The sequence below is a fragment of the Physeter macrocephalus genome, chromosome 18 (genome assembly GCF_002837175.3).
Source record: "Physeter macrocephalus isolate SW-GA chromosome 18, ASM283717v5, whole genome shotgun sequence".
NCBI classification, from domain to species: domain Eukaryota; kingdom Metazoa; phylum Chordata; class Mammalia; order Artiodactyla; family Physeteridae; genus Physeter; species Physeter macrocephalus.
The window spans coordinates 47,093,988-47,111,571 of NC_041231.1; the positions used below are offsets into that span (position 1 = coordinate 47,093,988).

Here is a 17,584-nt window from a genome sequence, read left to right on the forward strand (position 1 = left end):
ACTCTGGAATGCCTTCCAGAGGCAAATAGATTTGTGTTGCTTTAAACCACTAAGTTTGAGGCACTTTGTTACATTAGGATTAGGAAACTAATAAACTCCTAATCACATGATAAGAAAAGAAATACTATGTATACAGAGTAGATCACTATTATATTTTATATATTTATAATCTATACTAATATATATATATATAACATGCTAACATAGTATATATGAAAATCACTTCAGAAATATATTTGACATTTTTGTGATTGCTAGTGTTTTCATCATTGACTTTGTCTGCTGAAGTAGATCACAGAGTTTTAGGTGAGATACTTTTAATTTAAAAATTGATGTATTAAAGTTATATAACACGAAAAAATTTGGTTTTTTTTTTTAACATCTTTATTGGAGTATAATTGCTTTACAATGGTGTGTTAGTTTCTGCTGTATAACAAAGTGAATCAGCTATACGTATACATATATCCCCGTATCTCCTCCCTCTTGCATCTCCCTCCCACCCTCCCTATCCCACCCCTCTAGGTGGACACAAAGCACCGAGCTGATCTCCCTGTGCTACGCGGCTGCTTCCCACTAGCTATCTGTTTTACATTTGGTAGTGTATAGATGTCCATGCCACTCTCTCTGTTTAAGTTTTATAACATGAATAATTATTACACATAGGAGTCAGTTCCAACCATGTTGCCTCTCTTCCATTCCCCGTGGAGACCAGCTTCTATCACCTAGAAATTGTTTAGCTGCTAGTTACAGAGGCCTCAAATAACTGTGCCTTAATTAAGATGGGGACATATTTTTCACTCTTTTAAAGTGACTTCCAGAGCTAGGCAACCTGGAGGTTGTTTGGAGGCTCTGTCTGGCTGTTCCAGGGTCCTCCTTTGTTGTTTTTTGGGGGTGTTTTTTTGTTGTTGTTGTTGTTTTGTTGCTGTGTTGTTGAACTGAGCGGCTTGTGGGATCTTAGTTCCCTGAGCGGGGACTGAACCAGGCCCTCAGCAGTGAGAGAGCGGAGTCCAAACCACTGGACCGCCAGGGAAGTCCCCAAGGTCCTCCTCTTTGCGCTCTGCTGCCTCGGTTTTTATTCCCATGGTTGTAAGATGGCCACTGTGGCTCCATTTGAAATACCTCATGTTACAGGCAGGAGGAGGGGGGAGAAGGGAAGGGGCAAGGGTGCCTGCCAGCTGAGCAAGCCCCCGTAAAGAGCCCCCCGAAGGCCCACCAAGGTGTCTGCTTCCACATCGGGACCACCACGGGTGGCAAGGCTGGGATGTGTAGGTTCTTTTAACAGCTGAGCACATGGCTGCTCCGATATTAGAGGGGTTCTGTGACAGAGAAGGAAAGGTGGAGGCGGTCTTGGGGGGCAATTAGTGCTTTGTGGTACAGGGTTCCTCCCAGGTAGCCCAGGACATTTCAGGTGCTCTGCCCTGCCCTCCAGCTGTCACATCCAGGTGGGACTGATGTGTCTGGATCAAGGGTTTAGAACAATTCCTGTCTGTTAGTTTTTTGGGCTGTTCTCTGTGTTTTTCATACTGCTGCTCTAGGAGGAAACCTAGGGCTCTTCAGAGTTGCTTCAGGAGTTCCACAGATAATACACATTTTTCTAGTAAAAGTAAAGACAACGTTGTGTGGCACACCTCTCTCATTTTTATGTTTTATATCAGAAATTCTTAAGCATCTCGGTCCAAGGAGATTTTAGGGTTTCTGTAATTTTTTCACAGCACCCATAGGCCAAAAGAAATCCCTAACAGTTCTTTTTATGAAACAGTTAGGCCCAAATAACTTCATAAGAATTTATGTCCTAACAGCTAAGCAGCAATTTGAAAAGTACACATAAATTGAAAAGAACAGTAATATTTTTATTTTTTCTTAGATAACCACAGTTACCTACTAACAGGTTATGTGCAGGAATCACATTGTGACAATGCCATTCTCATTTCCTGTTCCACATGATTGTCCTGCAGTACTTACTTTTTATCAAGCAAATATCTAAAAACCCACCTTTATAAAGAATATGACATCATGTAAAAAAACACAGTACAGGGAATTCCCTGGCAGTCCAGTGGTTAGGACTCCACACTTCCACTGCAGGGTCGCAGGTTTGATCCCAGGTTGGGGAACTAAGATCCCGAAAGCCACGCAGTGTGGCCAAAACCAAAAAACACCACAGTGCAATGTACTGTTAAAATAGTGAACTATCTCAAGCTGCTGGTCCATGGGGTGTCGGACAGAGGTCTGTTGAGTTCTTCTTGACATTTTAAATGTTCCATGGCACACTGTGAGCCTGCTGTGCACACCAGGGATTCCTGCCGTGTTTGAGAACCATGGGTTTTATACATAGAAGTGCTCTGTGACGTTGTTACCTGGGATTTTTTCTGAGACTTTTGAGACTATATTACAGACATGATCCAAATCAGAAAATTAACATTGAGAAAATGGTGTCGTCTAATCCACAGACATCTAGATTTCATCAATCGTCCCAGGAGTTGATCCGGGATCACCCATCACCTTTAGTTGTCACGTCTCTTTAATCTCCCTTAATCTGGAAGAGTCCTGAGACAGTCATTCTCCTTTATGATCTTGACTGTTTTGAAGAGTATAGGCCCGTTATTTTGTTAAATGCCCTCAATTTGGGTTTGGTCTGATGTCTTCTCATGATTAGGTCAGGATTATGCAGTTTTGGAAGGAATAGGCTTGCATTTTAGATCATACATAGCCAAATTCATTCTTGAAGCTTGAATTGTACAAATTTTTAATTTGAGGTCTTATTCATCTAATGGTAACTAGGATTTTAAATGAGCACTTAAAATCTAACAAAGACGCTCCTGGACCAACTTTAGTCAGGCCAACTCTGAACCCTCTTCCCAACTAGGCCTTGACCTTGGGACCTCAATGTCTGTCTTTGTATCACTTAGTTTTAACAAGAATATTGCTAAGTCATCTTAGCAAGAATCCCCCACCCTCAATATCAGATCATTCTCAATATCTGGTACAATTCCTCATCCCTCACCATCCACCAGATGATGTCTGGTCACCCTGGCCTGATTTCAGCAAGAATCCTATCAAGTCAGTTTAGCTAGAAATCCCCTCCTTACCACTGATATTTCCTCTTAGTAATTTTCCATCCACCAACTCCTCCTCCTCCAACCTGCTCCTTGGCTATTAATCCCCACATGTCCATACTGTATTTGGAATTGAGCCCAGTTTTATAGTGAGATCTCTTTTTTCCTATTATAATAGTTCCCGAATAAAATCTGTTTTTAACACTTTAATTACTATTCAGCTTTGGTTTTCTTTAACACATCACAACAATATATTCTTATTCTGAATCTCTCCTTTTGCTAGAATCCTTGCATATTGCTACCCTGTGTCCACCCTTTCCTTTTCTAATGGTAATATTACAAGGGGTTAGGTCCAGAAAGTTGAACAGCAGAAGCATGTCTTCTATAGAGTTGAGTTTTAACACAGCAAGTTGGATAAAACCCAGTCCCTTAAGTATGGAACATAATGTACATTTACACAGGTCACCACTGGCCAGAACACAATTGTAACTGAGCCCAAGCACAGCAGAAAGAGAGAGCGAGAAAGGGAGGGAGGGGGAGGGAGGGGGGTGCAGAGAGAGAGAGAGATTCAGTGGGGTTGTGGAGCTTGGGAACACACAGAGGCTTTGTCTGAATGGCTGGCAGCTCAGAGGGTGTCTATTCTTCTGATTACCATTGAAAGCTGGGGACTGTATAGCTCAAAATCTGTGAGATCCAGGTCAAAGTCTTAGAGGAGACAGATTTGCTCTCAAAGTGAGAATTGAAGGGCAAAAAATGAAGAAACGTTTTGGTTTCTCTCAGATTTGATCAATTCATTATTATTTACCTTGCAATAATTAAATGGCCTTATAGCTATTTATAAAGGTCATTTTTTTTCATATTTCTACAGGAAAAATAGGATTGTTGTCATTAATCTGAACATCTCTTGGCCTTTTAAATTTTAATAAAAAACAACATTTACAACACATATTTTGGTACATAATTTTGTTAGGTAAACAATTGTCTAATTGTGGATATGAGTTTATGCACATTTAACTTTCTAGGGAGAATATGGAGATGCCCTTCTCTCACCAGTGTCTTTCCTAAGGCAACTTTTTTCTGTGGATGATTCACTCACTTTGTACTAACTTTCAGTGATTCCCCCAACACGATGTTTGCCATACCCTCTAACCCCTTTTATGCTTGACTCTCTCTATGTGCTGATATAAACTAGTATTATGTTTCACTGCTACAGTATGGATTTATTTTTAGAGTGATGAAAATGTTACGGAATTAGATAGTGGCGATGCCTCCATAACCCTGTGAATTTATTAAAAGTCTCTAAATTTTACACTGTAAAATTGTGAATATTATGGTATGCAAATTATATCTCAATAAAAAACAATTACTTTTTTTTTGGTTAAAAGTGGCAGGTTAACTACACGTGCTTATTTTATCTACTTTTATCTCCCCCCAAATTACTAAAACTATAGTAGTAAAATATTTTTAAAAGGTAAAGAATTAAAAACAATTTTTACTCCCACAGGGGCAGTAGAGAATTTTCAAAAAGGTTTTAACCCATCAAAGAAAAGGAGACACCAAAAGATGAGTGATTATAACACAATTTGGGGGGTAGAAATGAGTGGAGGGCAATAAATGGCTTGGCCGACTGGAGGAAGTTCCATTTTAAGAGCTGGCAGGGGCCATGCCCGAGAAAAGCATGTCAAAAGGATGTGTCAAAAGACCAAGGGTCTACCGGCTTGGGGGACCAGGTATAGTGGAAAGCAGGATAAGGTGTGGGGAAGGTGCACATTCTGAACAGATTTCCAACTTCACTGCACAGCTTGCCCTAGTTCCTGTAAGTTTATTATGGAGAAATTTCTAGACTCAGAAACTGCTGAGTGCAGTGTGATGGGCAGGGCTTAGAAAAGGGAACATCCACAAACTCATGTGGGTCCCTTGCCCATCCTGATCACAGAATATCAGTAGTAAGATATTCAAACTCCTCCACCTTCCCTACCCTGCCAGGCTGGAAAATGGATTGCTCTTTCTTGAAGAAACTGAATGACCCCAGGGGAAAATCTTCCAGCTACTTGGATTTTGAGGTCTGCCCATGTGAAGGCCAGCATGGCTGCCCATTCCACCACTCATCAACAAGCCCCAGGCTTGTACTTGGAGTCATAGTCCCGTGACCATCCAGTGTTCAGGACCACCAGAGCCCATGCTCTGAACCACCTCACTCCACCTAGCCCTCAAGCACATCCACGGCAGCACAAGCAAAGTCCTGGCTTAATCTAGGAGTGAATCAGCCAGCACACATTTATAACTCATTAACTTGCTACTCAGAGAAAGATGTTAGTGTACAATGAGATTTCTACTGGCTGTTTGTAGTCTCATTGGATTGCCTTTTCAGGGTTCCCTGGGTGATTCTTTTTTGCATACAATGAGACAAGAGCCTAAAAGGAAACTTGATGGCAATGTTGGCATTTTTACCTCACCATCAAGCAAGGCGTTCTGGGAATTCAAGAGGCAAGGCTGCTGTTGGTTGGATTAGTTTCAGAAGTGTCCTTCCGTCTTTCAAATCATTAGCGTGTAGTTCTGCATATACAAAATGAAGTTTTGCAGAAGAACAGGGTTATAGGACCCATGAAATTTAACAGAGGCACAGAGCTATAGGACTCAATAGTGTGATCCCCAAATTTTAGGACAATGATAAGAAAATGCAAATGTCTAAGACTGAAGCCAATATTATCATGTTAATTGAATGAGATTCATCATTTACAGAAATCATGTACCAAAAGAGGTGATTTTTAAAAAATTTTCATATATTTGAATGCAAAGGGTAATTGTCACAGAATCTTCCAAATCCAATCTCAATTGTGACTAGACTGAGGTAGTCTTGTTATGAGGGTATGCGTATATGAGGGTAGGCGTGTGTGAATGTTAGTCTTGGGGGCATGTGTATGTAGGTGTGTTCGCGAGGGGAGTGTGGATGGGTATTTAATCTGCATAGAGTATGGAAACAGAAGCCTATAAACAGAGATTTGTCAGTGTGACTCCAACTCTGTTCATGGTTTGTGGGTTCGGCATGTGGTGTGTGGCGTGGCGTATAGCATGGTGGGGTGAGATGGTTGCTGTGGTGGGGTGGCTCATTGGTGGAAGGGTGTGTGGTTTGCTGGGGTGAGTTGGTGTGGACTGAGCCTTAATGAGGGGCTTGACATGGGGTGTTAATTTTGTGGGCTGTGGGAGGTGGAAGACCAGAATATGCGAGTGTGTGTGGGGATAGCGTGTAGATATGGTGTGTGTGCATGTAGATATGGTGTGTGTGTGCGTGTAGATATGGTGTGTGTGTGTGTGATACAGTTGTAGCTTAGCTTAGCTTTTGTTTAGATTTTCTTTTGCCCTTTGTTTTTGTCTTTGTTTCTGTCTTTGTTTGGCCTTTGTTTTGTCTTTGTTTCATTCTTTGTTTAAACTTTCTTTGGCTTTTGTTTGGTCTTTCTTTAGGCTTTTGTTTAAACTTTGTGTGGCCTTTTTGTAGTCTTTGTGCAGCTTTTGTTTTCAAGTGGATCTTGGCTGAGAACTCATCAAAAACACCTTGTGTAATGAAAACCCCGGATATATAATCTGTCCCTATATATTCTGCATGCATTGAGGTAGCCTCAACCTCCCCAGGGACCTGGTGCAGACGACGTGGAACCTGTTTCACACAACTGCTACTTGAAGGTAAGGTGATGCCACTGGTTTTCATCTCACTTCATGTTCTGCTTCATCTTCAGGTGGCAAGTGCACATTTTTGTATGGGCTGTTTCTTTATATCCCAGGGGAAACGAGGTAACAACAGTCAAGATTGGGAGAAGATAGAAGAATGGAGGAGATAAGCACAGAGGACACCAAGGTTATTCCACTGCGGGCGGAGGGCCTTCCTGGAAGGTTCTGGCTAGTGTTCGGGATTGTCTGAGACTCAGGAGAGTCTCCGAACCTTAATCCAAGTTCTCCTGGGTTTAAAGTCTCATGTTACTAGAGCTAGATCAATAGCATTTACTGGCTTTTTCTTTTTTTTTCCCCCCTTTTCTTCTTTTATTGCTTGTCATAATTTGAAAAAGAGTTTTTCTTCTTATGTAGGAAGAGCTTCTTTCCTCATACAGCTGGGTTTATGTGCAGGGAGTACTAGTGGAACAACAAAGCCTAAATCTTGCTGGAATTTTGCTCCCTATAGACTAGCAGCCTTCAATGGAAGGACACTAATGCTTTCTCTTGTACAGAATTTCCTGAAAATCACAGAGTTTTTCAATGTTGTGGTTGACAGAAAAAGGAATGAAAAGATTATGTGCCAGGGGAATAAAGTAATGAACCTGGCTAGAATACTAGGAGGAAAATGGGGAAAAGTATTTTGAATGCTTTGTGAATAAAACAGGAGAGAGAACAGACCGCCGTCAGATGTGCAGCTATGCCATTTTACGTTCATCTAGAAAAACAGGAGAATGCCTTGGTGGGTGGATTTTAAAATTGTTTCGATTTACAAAAAAATTACCAACAGTACAAAAATTTCAGATGTACCCCCATCAGCCAAATGTTGACATTTTACCATATGTGCTTTATCACTCTCTCTTTGTATACACATTTATATATTTTTTTCTGAGACTTTTGAGACTATATTACAGACATGATCCAAATCAGAAAATTAACATTGAGAAAATGGTGTCGTCTAATCCACAGACATCTAGATTTCATCAATCGTCCCAGGAGTTGATCCGGGATCACCCATCACCTTTAGTTGTCACGTCTCTTTAATCTCCCTTAATCTGGAAGAGTCCTGAGACAGTCATTCTCCTTTATGATCTTGACTGTTTTGAAGAGTATAGGCCCGTTATTTTGTTAAATGCCCTCAATTTGGGTTTGGTCTGATGTCTTCTCATGATTAGGTCAGGATTATGCAGTTTTGGAAGGAATAGGCTTGCATTTTAGATCATACATAGCCAAATTCATTCTTGAAGCTTGAATTGTACAAATATTTAATTTGAGGTCTTATTCATCTAATGGTAACTAGGATTTTAAATGAGTACTTAAAATCTTACAAGAAAATACAAAAAAATTAAAAATCCAGAGCTTTTACATGTAATTCTCAAGTATTCACCAGAAGTGTAAAAGTGTTGTCTTTGAATTATAAATGGTACTTACAATGATATGTACATGAACTTGATAGGCATGTAGTGAAGTATTTATCAAGATTCTTCATGTGTGGTTGGATTCATGTCTACTGCTCTATGACTATTCATTTCATCAATGTGATCATTCTTTTCTAAGTAAAAGCATCTGCTAAAAACAGAGTTCAATAAAGAGCTGTCCTGATTAGCAACTTTGGGTTCACTGACGTTTAGCATGTTGACAGGGTATCTGGTAGAGGAAGAACTTTCATTTTGTTTGTTTGTAAGTGGGAAAACTTCTGTTTGGAGGTATCTGGCAGCTATCATTCCAGAAGTGGAGACTCTGATTTCCTAGCAGACTTCCTTTGTTTGGGGAGTATTACTAAACTGCATTCCTTAGATAAGCAAATATAAAGCATCCATTTTTTTTTCTCAGAGAAAACTTTGAAGTCATCATAAATCTGAATGTGGGGCAATTGATTAAACTTGATATACGATCTCTGTGGTCAAGTGAATGTATTATGGTTTTAACAGAACTGTTCCCTGGATGAGGTAGATAACTATTTTCTTTCCTAAACATGGAGTTAGATTAGAAGTTTGGGGTTCTGCACGTGGTGCAATTTAATGTTGAGGAACTCAGCTTTTGGGAAATGTAGCATTACCTATTATGATTGCTTTATCTGGGCCATAGAAGTCACTCTGGAGGTTGAGGAAGTATTTTGACTTAAAGGGTTATGCATTCCCATGATGAACATTTTCCTATATCTTCCTATTTTGTAATTTTATTGTATGCTGAACACGGTAGATAGTAGAGGTTCTGGATTATGCTAAATTACTGGAGGATCATTTATCCTGTCCAGGCTTGGTTTTAGGCCTTGTTAGGGCAGACTTACTTCATCTTTGCTCTTTCTCCTAGGCATATAAGACCCCTTTGTTTAAACAACACTTCCAAGATCTGAGATGTATTAAGAAAGAAGGGACAGATGGTATGAATAGTCACATAAATCTCCGTAGTGCATGAGAAACCAATATTGATATTTTCTAGAAGTTCTCAATTTGATGCCTTGTCAAAGCGGATCCTTCATTGAGTTTATAGTGCAAAAAGTACATCATGATCCTTCCTAGGGCTGTGAGTGTGAAGCTTGGTGATTAAGACACTTGATTTAACCACAACCTCAGCAATCAAAACACTAAATTAACCAGAACACATTCTACTGTTTCAATTTTAGGGAAAAAAGAAGCCAATGATACCAAGAAAAGCTCATAACAGAGATCTATTCACCAGATGTGTATGGATGAACATACAGGTACAAATGAATCTCTTATACTCTTTTGGATCAGCATCTAAATTCCGGTATAATGATTACTAGTATTCAGAATGTCAAAGTAGAATGTAGTATCAGCAAAAGACAGAGCAATCAAACTTTCAATAAGAGTTACACACTTTAAAAAACTATTCCAGGTGTCTTACAGTATTCTAGGTTTGGGGTGTAGAAATATGAGAAAAACACTTCCTTGCATCAATCGGAGGGACTGTGACCCAAGCCACCATTTGTCCACCTTTGACGAACCCATGTACCACGGTGTGTAGTGAAATGGAAAAGGAGACTTCATCCCCTGTAGCCTCAAACTCTACTCAGGAGATTCCTTCCATCTCATTATCTTAACTGAATCCAGCCAGTCTTCTGAGAACAAGGCTTCATCTGTCAGCCTGTCAAGTGAGGGCCATTTTACACTCCAAGTAGCTCCAGATCTGAGAGTGGGGCAGTGTTATCCCCATTGCCACGTTCAGGCCACTGCTCCTTCACTCTCTAGTTATTCCTCCATAATTTGAAGTTTGTGCTCCATTCCCTGTGTCAGTCTGCATCTGACTTCCCAGTCACTCCTCTTTCACTGATAATTTCATAACCAGACTCCATACTCCCCCACTCCCTCTCCACTTCAGCTCCATCCATCGACTTAGATGACTTTAGTGTCCATGTGACTAAACTATCACTACTCCAGTTTATTATCCACTCTGTCTCATCCAACCACCATCGTGCTGTGGAACTTAGCAATACTCGAAACTACTCAATCTCTGAATCAAACAGTGCAAACATCTAGCATCTCATTCACAACCTTCCTTTTTTCAACTTTATTTGTTAAGTGCCCCACTACGACTATTCTTTCACTAGGTGCTTCTGATTGACTTGCCCCTTCACCTCCCCATCCATTTATGAATCCATTCACCCATCCATTCATCAATCACTCATTTCTACCTTTTATTTTCTTCCTATTTTGAATAGATGCTAGGATTTATCACTTCAATTTTTCTCCTGCAAATTCTCTGGCAAACTCCAATCCTAGATGAATCTATATGTCTTCTCCATGTCTCCACCCAGGCTGCTAAGAACATCTGGAGAAAAACACAATGAAGCAGATTGGTACCACTGGAAACTAATGATCAGTGACCTCAACTAGGCCATCAGAAATACCTGCTACCTTGGTCTAAAAATTTCTGCAAAATCTCTTTTAAGCCCATTCTATTCTTCTTAAATCTCCAGCTCTCTCTTTCTCAGCTGATAACCTCGCCTCTGTTTCACTGGAAAAATGGAAGCTATTAGATGGGAACTTCATACAGCCAGTGTTTTCCCTCTTCCAACAAAAGCCATCCCTTCTACATGTGCTCCGAACTCCATCTCCTCAGGTTTCACTCAAGAACACTAATTATTTTACCTCTTTCTTATTTTATTTCAATCTCTTCCTTTCTATTAGACCCTTTTCCATCAGCACTTATGTATGCTCTCATCTGTCTCATTACAACAAAAAAATAAATCAACAAATGAACAAATCACCGTTCCCCACCTCCCCACCCCACCAAAAAAAATATGCCCCCTGGAAACCACAGGCTTCTCTATCTTCTACCAATCTCCTCCCCTTTACTCTCAAATTTCTGGCCCGAGTTGCCTATAGTTTCTCTTTCCAATTCCTCAGCCCCTTTTCCCTCCACAAGCCCTCTAATCTAACTTGTTTCAACCACTCCATGCAGACAATTCTTGCTAAATTCACCAAATATTTCCATATCACTTAAGCTAATGTACTTTTTATAGTCTTCATATCACACCACCTCTCAGAATCATTCTACAACTTTGACCGCTCCTTATGTTGAAATAATCCTTCCTCTGGCTTCTACGATACCACATGCTCCAGTTTCCCTCCTTCCTCTCTGATTCTTCTCTTTTTCCTTTGCCAATCACTGTTCCTCCACCTAAACTGCAAATGTGGGCGTGCCCCAGGACATAGTCATACCGTCTTCTCATTCCACGTTCTGCCACCTGGGCAATCCCTTCCATCCCCATGCCTTCAACTGCCACCTATACTCCAACAAATTTCGAATTCTATCTCCTGCCCACACTTCTCTGAACTCTCCACTTGATGTCTCTATCTAGATGCCCCTCAAACGCCTCAACTCGAATGCATCTAAAACTGAACTCATGATTTAGCCTCTTCCTTCAAAGCTTCTCCTCCAGTGGATGCTTCCACCACTGATGTAGTTGCTCAAACTATATACCTTGGAGTCACCTTTGACGACTCTTGCTTCTTTGAGAAGGTGAATGATTTCAATAAAATATGGTAAATACAAATTGCAAAATGGAACAAAGATAAGTGGCATTTCATCAAACTGAGGAAGTCTACCAGCGTCACTGCCATTGGCTGACTCAGACGGTGGCCTTGGACACAAAATTTGGGAAAAGATGTGGTTGACAATCAGTGCTTATGTCAGCTCATCTCTAGCCTGGTCTCTTTGTCTCCCTGAGACTGACACCCTTGGAGAGCACAAAGGCAGAACCCAAGGCAGATTAGAAGCTTTCACCGTACAATAGCTGTCAGTGGAGCAATGAATCAGTCCATCAGGTAATTTAGGCTCTCTTCTTTAGCCCCCACCCCTATGACTGTAGGCCAAATTAACATTTAGGTTTTTCTATAAGACAATGCAAATCTGGAAGATTGATTTCCTTCTCCATCATTCAGGAAGAAATTATAAGAGAGAGGATTTGTGTAACCTATATATGTGGGCATTCCAGAATCCCATCATTTTCACAGAGAAAGAGAAACCTATTATCCTTATTTATTACATCACAAACACTGGATTACGAAAGACAAATAAGTTAATTTTTCGCACCTTGAAAAAATAACAAAATAATAAGATGGTCTCTGTGGAGAGATCATTTCATGTTAAAACCTCAATTCTTGGGCTTCCCTGGTGGCGCAGTGGTTGAGAATCTGCCTGCCAATGCAGGGGACACGGGTTCGAGCCCTGGTCTGGGAAGATCCCACATGCCGCGGAGCAACTGGGCCCGTGAGCCACAACCACTGAGCCTGTGCGTCTGGAGCCTGTGCTCCGCAACAAGAGAGGCTGTGATAGTGAGAGGCCCGCGCATCGCGATGAACAGTGGCCCCCGCTCGCTGCAACTAGAGAAAGCCCTCGCACAGAAATGAAGACCCAACACAGCCATAAATAAATAAATAAATTAATTAATTAAAAAAAAAACAAAACAAAAAACCTTAATTCTTAGAATAGCCCTGCTGGGAATCTGACAAAAGCAGCTTGAGTCCTACATGACATCCTAGGGGACAGAAGCACCTGGGAATTTTAAAGACACTTTCAAATCAATCACGCTTAATACTCATTCATCGAGTAGAAGGAGCAGCAGAACCCTGAGGATTCAGACAGAAATCCTTCCCTCCAAGAGTTCAAACTCAGGTCACAGACCTACAGCCAATTATTATAACATAGTGGGATGTGTTCACCAACAGAAGTATGTACAAATTATAGCCCAGAGGAGGGGTGGATCCTTTGACGAGGTTAGACCTTAGCTGGGTTGTTCAGAATGAATAGGAGTTTACTACACAACCATGATGGGGAAAATGCATTCCAGGAAAAGAGAACAGTATGTTCAGGGGCATATCTTTTGATCATGGAATGATGCTTCTGTCCTAAAGCAGTTGCGGGGGGCGGGGGGAGGTGGGAGACAAAGGGCAAAGGTGGACAGGGACCAAATCATGGGGAGTCTTATGTGCCATATTATTAACTTTGCTCTGTAACTGGGGAGAGTCTCTGTGGTTTTGTGTAGGGAATGGATAGATGAGGAGACAGACTCATGCTTTTGGTTCCTTCTCCTGGACTCTCTTGTCCCCTATCTGTAGAAAAGTATAGGATTATTCATTCACCTACAATCCTAGTGTAAGTTCTCTTGATAAGCTAAAACCATGTATTTTGAAATTTTAGATGTAAGAAAATGAAGAACATTGTGTTATTAAAATTCCATTCAGAAAATTACTGTACTTCTTACATGTTTATCGAGCTCCGCTAAAATAAGCAAGGTTTTCACTCCTAAAACATTTTCTAAATATATTATCTTTGTGCTAAGGATACCAACCTTGGGTCACACTTGTTCCCTTCCCTACAATAGCCGGGGGTTAGGCAGAGTTTGTTCAATCAGAAAGGGCTTTTGCATGGGTCTGTGAGATAGTTATCTGTGCGCAGTGTGGTCCTTGGACCACTTTAATTTGTCTTTATCACCTGGAAACAAAGCAAAGCAATGAGGGCTTTGTTTCATCTTGCCAAATGAGTTGCCAACTTCAAGACAACAGTATCCTCTTATGCTACTGTTTTTTCATAGCTTCAGCAGCTCCCCAAATCAGTGCTGAAGCTTGGCAAGATGACACTCTCTGTGGAAAAGCACTCTGATTCAAAATAAGTATCTGTATGAAGCTTTCCATTACCGGGGGGGAACTGGTTTCCCAACAAGAATCTACTGTGCAACATTCAATTAGTAGTAAACAATTTGGTTGCCAAGGAGACAAATGAATAAATGAGTACAAATGGATAAAGCCATCCTTAGAGACATCCTGTGGACCAATCAACACGGAAGCCATTGTCTTTTACTGTGTAAATCTACTCTCAGGGGAAAGCATTAGCCCCTGACCTGAGAGAGAATTAGCAAGGTTTAAGAAGCTATTCAAGATCTCTAAGGGAGGTGGTGAATGTGGAATGAATTTGCTCCTCAGTGATAGTGGTTTTCACAGCAGAGGATTTGGGGCTGTGCAGACTTTGGTAGGATGTGGTAGGGCTAGGTGAAAGAAGCCCGGGCCTGCAGTGGAACTTTTGAAGCCCCAGTGTTTTATTACAGAAACAGCTCCTCGACAAAGCACCCAAGTGCATTCCTCACCTGCAGCAAGCGTGCCCTCTGGCAGCCTGGGACAGTGCCTTGAGCACTGAATGCACCAGCCCCTGTGCCCCTCCCTGTGCTCTGATCGGCTGCCTTTCCCCCTCCTTCAACAACGTATCCCCTCACCCCCTTTTCAGGCCAGTCAGAAGGGGCGTGGCTTGACTTTCCCTTGCTGCTCTTGTCTCTTTCCTTGAGTCCTACAGAATTAAACGTATTTGTATATGATTACTAGTTTTTAAAGAGTCGTCTCTTTCTATTATTTGCCCATTTAAAAAAATTTGTAGTTTGTTTTTTCTTAAACATTCTGATTATTAAAACTTTTATGTATTTGTACATTTTCTTCTGTACTGGCACAGGTCTTTTAACTTGTAACCACACTGGTATCTTTTATTCTATAAAATCATAATCTTTGCTTTGCTTCCCTCCTCTTCACATGTGCTGAGTTAGAAGCTGCATACTGTCAGGATTAGGAATACAGACTAGCCTACCTTGGTTGGGAATCCTGGGGCTCCCATGTTCTAGCTCTGTGTCCTTCGGTGGGTTATCTGATTTCTCTGTATCTCAGCTTACTCATTTGCAAAGCGGGGCTATTGTGAGGTCATGAGAATTGAGTTAAATACATAAAGCCCTTGCATAGTGTTTGGCTTCCATCTCATGACATGTGTTTGCTATCATTTTTCTTGTTGCGGTCTTTTGTCTACTTCATTTTGTCTCCCTATTGAGTAGTTAAACCATTTTCCATAAAAAAAATGCCCCCTCTGTTATGAACCATGCTTCTATACATATGTGGGTCTGTTTCTGGGCTCTCTATTCTGTTCCACTGATTTATTGGTCTATTCTCAAGCCAATACTCTTCTGTCTTAATTAGTATAGTTTATGATGAGCGTTGATACTTGGTAGGGCAAAACCCTATTCTTATTCAAAATTGTCTTGGCTCCTGTTGGTCCTTTATACTTCCATAAGAACCATGAAATCATCTTGTTAATTACATGAAAATCTGATATATTTATTGGAATTGCATTAAATTTATAGATTTATTAAGAGACAGCATACTTAGGATATTGGCTATTTCTTTTGCAGCCTTCAAAAAGATTTGCAAATTTCTTCATGAAAGTCTTGCGTTTCTTTTATCAGATATACTTCTACCTGTAGGTGTCCTATGGTTTTGTAGTCAGTGTGAATGGCTTCTTTTACTTTTACATTTTCAAATTGGATCCTCTTGACCTACAGAAACGATTTTGATTTTGGCGTATTGATCTTGGGTCCAGAAATCTCATTGGACTTTCTTTAAGTTCTAACAGCTTGTGGAGTCTCACAGTTTTTTGTTTTGTTTTATTTTGTATTTTGTACCGGTTAGGATTTCGGGTGCCGTGTTGAAGAGTAGTAATGACAGCATCCTTCTTGGGGTGTCTGATTTGGATGAAAATGTTTCTAAGATTTCACCAGCAGTAAGCTGTTATTGTGGATATTTTGGTAGCTAGCTCCCTTTCCCTTACCACTATGCTAAGGGTATTTATCAAGAATGGGAATTGAAGATTTCACCAGCAATAAGCTGTTATTGTGGATATTTTGGTAGCTAGCTCCTTATAATGTTAAGGACATCCCTTTCCCTTACCACTATGCTAAGGGTATTTATCAAGAATGGGAATTGAATTTTTTCCCCACAAGAATTTACACACATTAATTACCGCTTTATTTCTGGGAATCTAAAGATTTTTGTTGCTACTGTGAATAAAATTTTTTCTAGTTATTCTTTTCCCTTTCTTATACTCTCTTTCTCCCTGGCTGTTCTCCTGTGTTCCCTTGGCTGTAAATCTCATCTGTATGTCAAATACACTTCAATTTATTTCTCATCCTCTCTCTCTCTCTCGAAATCTCCTGACCCATGTGGCCAATTACTTCATGGCTGTTTGGAGGCTTCATAAGTTTCTTAAACTGAACTTGCCTCAGACTAAATATTTGACTCTTCCCTTTCCCCATCCCTAAACCTGTTCCCATCTTAGCAAAATGATTCATCATCTACCTTAATTTCTCTTGGAGAAATCCTGTTTGTCCTTCCTTCCTGCCTACGTTCAATCTATCTGCATGTCCTGTTCATTGCTGGGCTTCCTTTCCTGCTCACTCTGTACTCTGACCTTTAGCAATTTTGAGGAGCTGAGAGGACACCTGGACCAGAATAGAAGGCTGCTGGGTAGGGGCCTTGATGACTGGTGGCTTTGGTGGGTCAAGGAGTAACATGTGTCATTCATGCCAAGGGGCTGGTGAGACCAGACAAGGTACCTATGGCAGAGTCCAGCAGCGAAGGACACCACAAAGACCAGCCACTCCTTCCCTCATTGCCACGAGGACTCTTGGCTTCCCCATACTCTTTTCCACCTTGAGAAGGAATAGAGGGAGGTAAGGAATAGTCCTGATAAGGATCTGAACTTTAACTGACTACTTATTAGCAAGAGACAGTTTATGCCAGAAACAATCGAGGCAGTATGAATTCAGAGGTTCTCCTGCCCTGTCCCTTCTCCTTTCTTGTAGTATTGTATCAATTATACAATTATAGAGCAATGAAAAAGTTACGTGATTTTTTTTTGGTACAACTGAGCTGAATTTTAAGAAATCTGAAATTTCTTGCTTTATTAACTTAAAATTTTTTGCCCAAGTATATATTAAACCACCCCTTCCTTAATTCACGTAACGTATTAAGAGATCTTGGGACTGATCACTGTCCTCCTTTGGAGTTTTGATCTCTGAAGCCGGAATATTGTTCTCACAGAGGGTTCAGGCCCTAGGTAGTCGGTTGCCTCCTGTCCTTCCCATGTTGAGTTCTCTAATCACAAGACAAGGGCAGCCTTTGCTCATCGTTCTGAGGGATCTGATTGACAAGAATTGGAGAAGTGTACTGTCTTCCAAATACTGACCTGCATCCACCCTTCACTTGGTAGAGCCTGTACCCATTTCCATGTCTGACTTCCTGTAACTCCATGGAGGTGTAGCATGGCAACTTACAACTTGCACTACCTTTCTTTCCAGAGGACCACCTGGGACTAAGGGCCACATGCCGCTTCTATTAAATAATTACCCCACACCCCAACTGCCTTTTTTTTTTTTTTTTTTGTGGTATGCGGGCCTCCCTCTGCTGTGGCCTCTCCCGTTGCGGAGCACTGGCTCCGGACGCGCAGGCCCAGGGGCCATGGCTCACGGGCCCAGCCGCTCCGCGGCATGT

The 17,584-nt window shown here is 41.0% G+C and overlaps 1 protein-coding gene across 1 annotated transcript in view; it reads left to right on the forward strand.

Annotated features, from left to right (window-relative positions):
* Positions 1-6,672: 6,672 nt before the first annotated feature.
* MOBP (myelin associated oligodendrocyte basic protein) overlaps positions 6,673-17,584 on the forward strand; it is a 31,257-nt gene continuing 20,345 nt past the window's right edge. The window contains exons 1-2 of the mRNA XM_024117049.1: positions 6,673-6,734; positions 9,385-9,462. The gene's annotated coding sequence lies outside the window, so the exon portion shown is untranslated. The remainder of the gene's footprint in view (positions 6,735-9,384; positions 9,463-17,584) is intronic.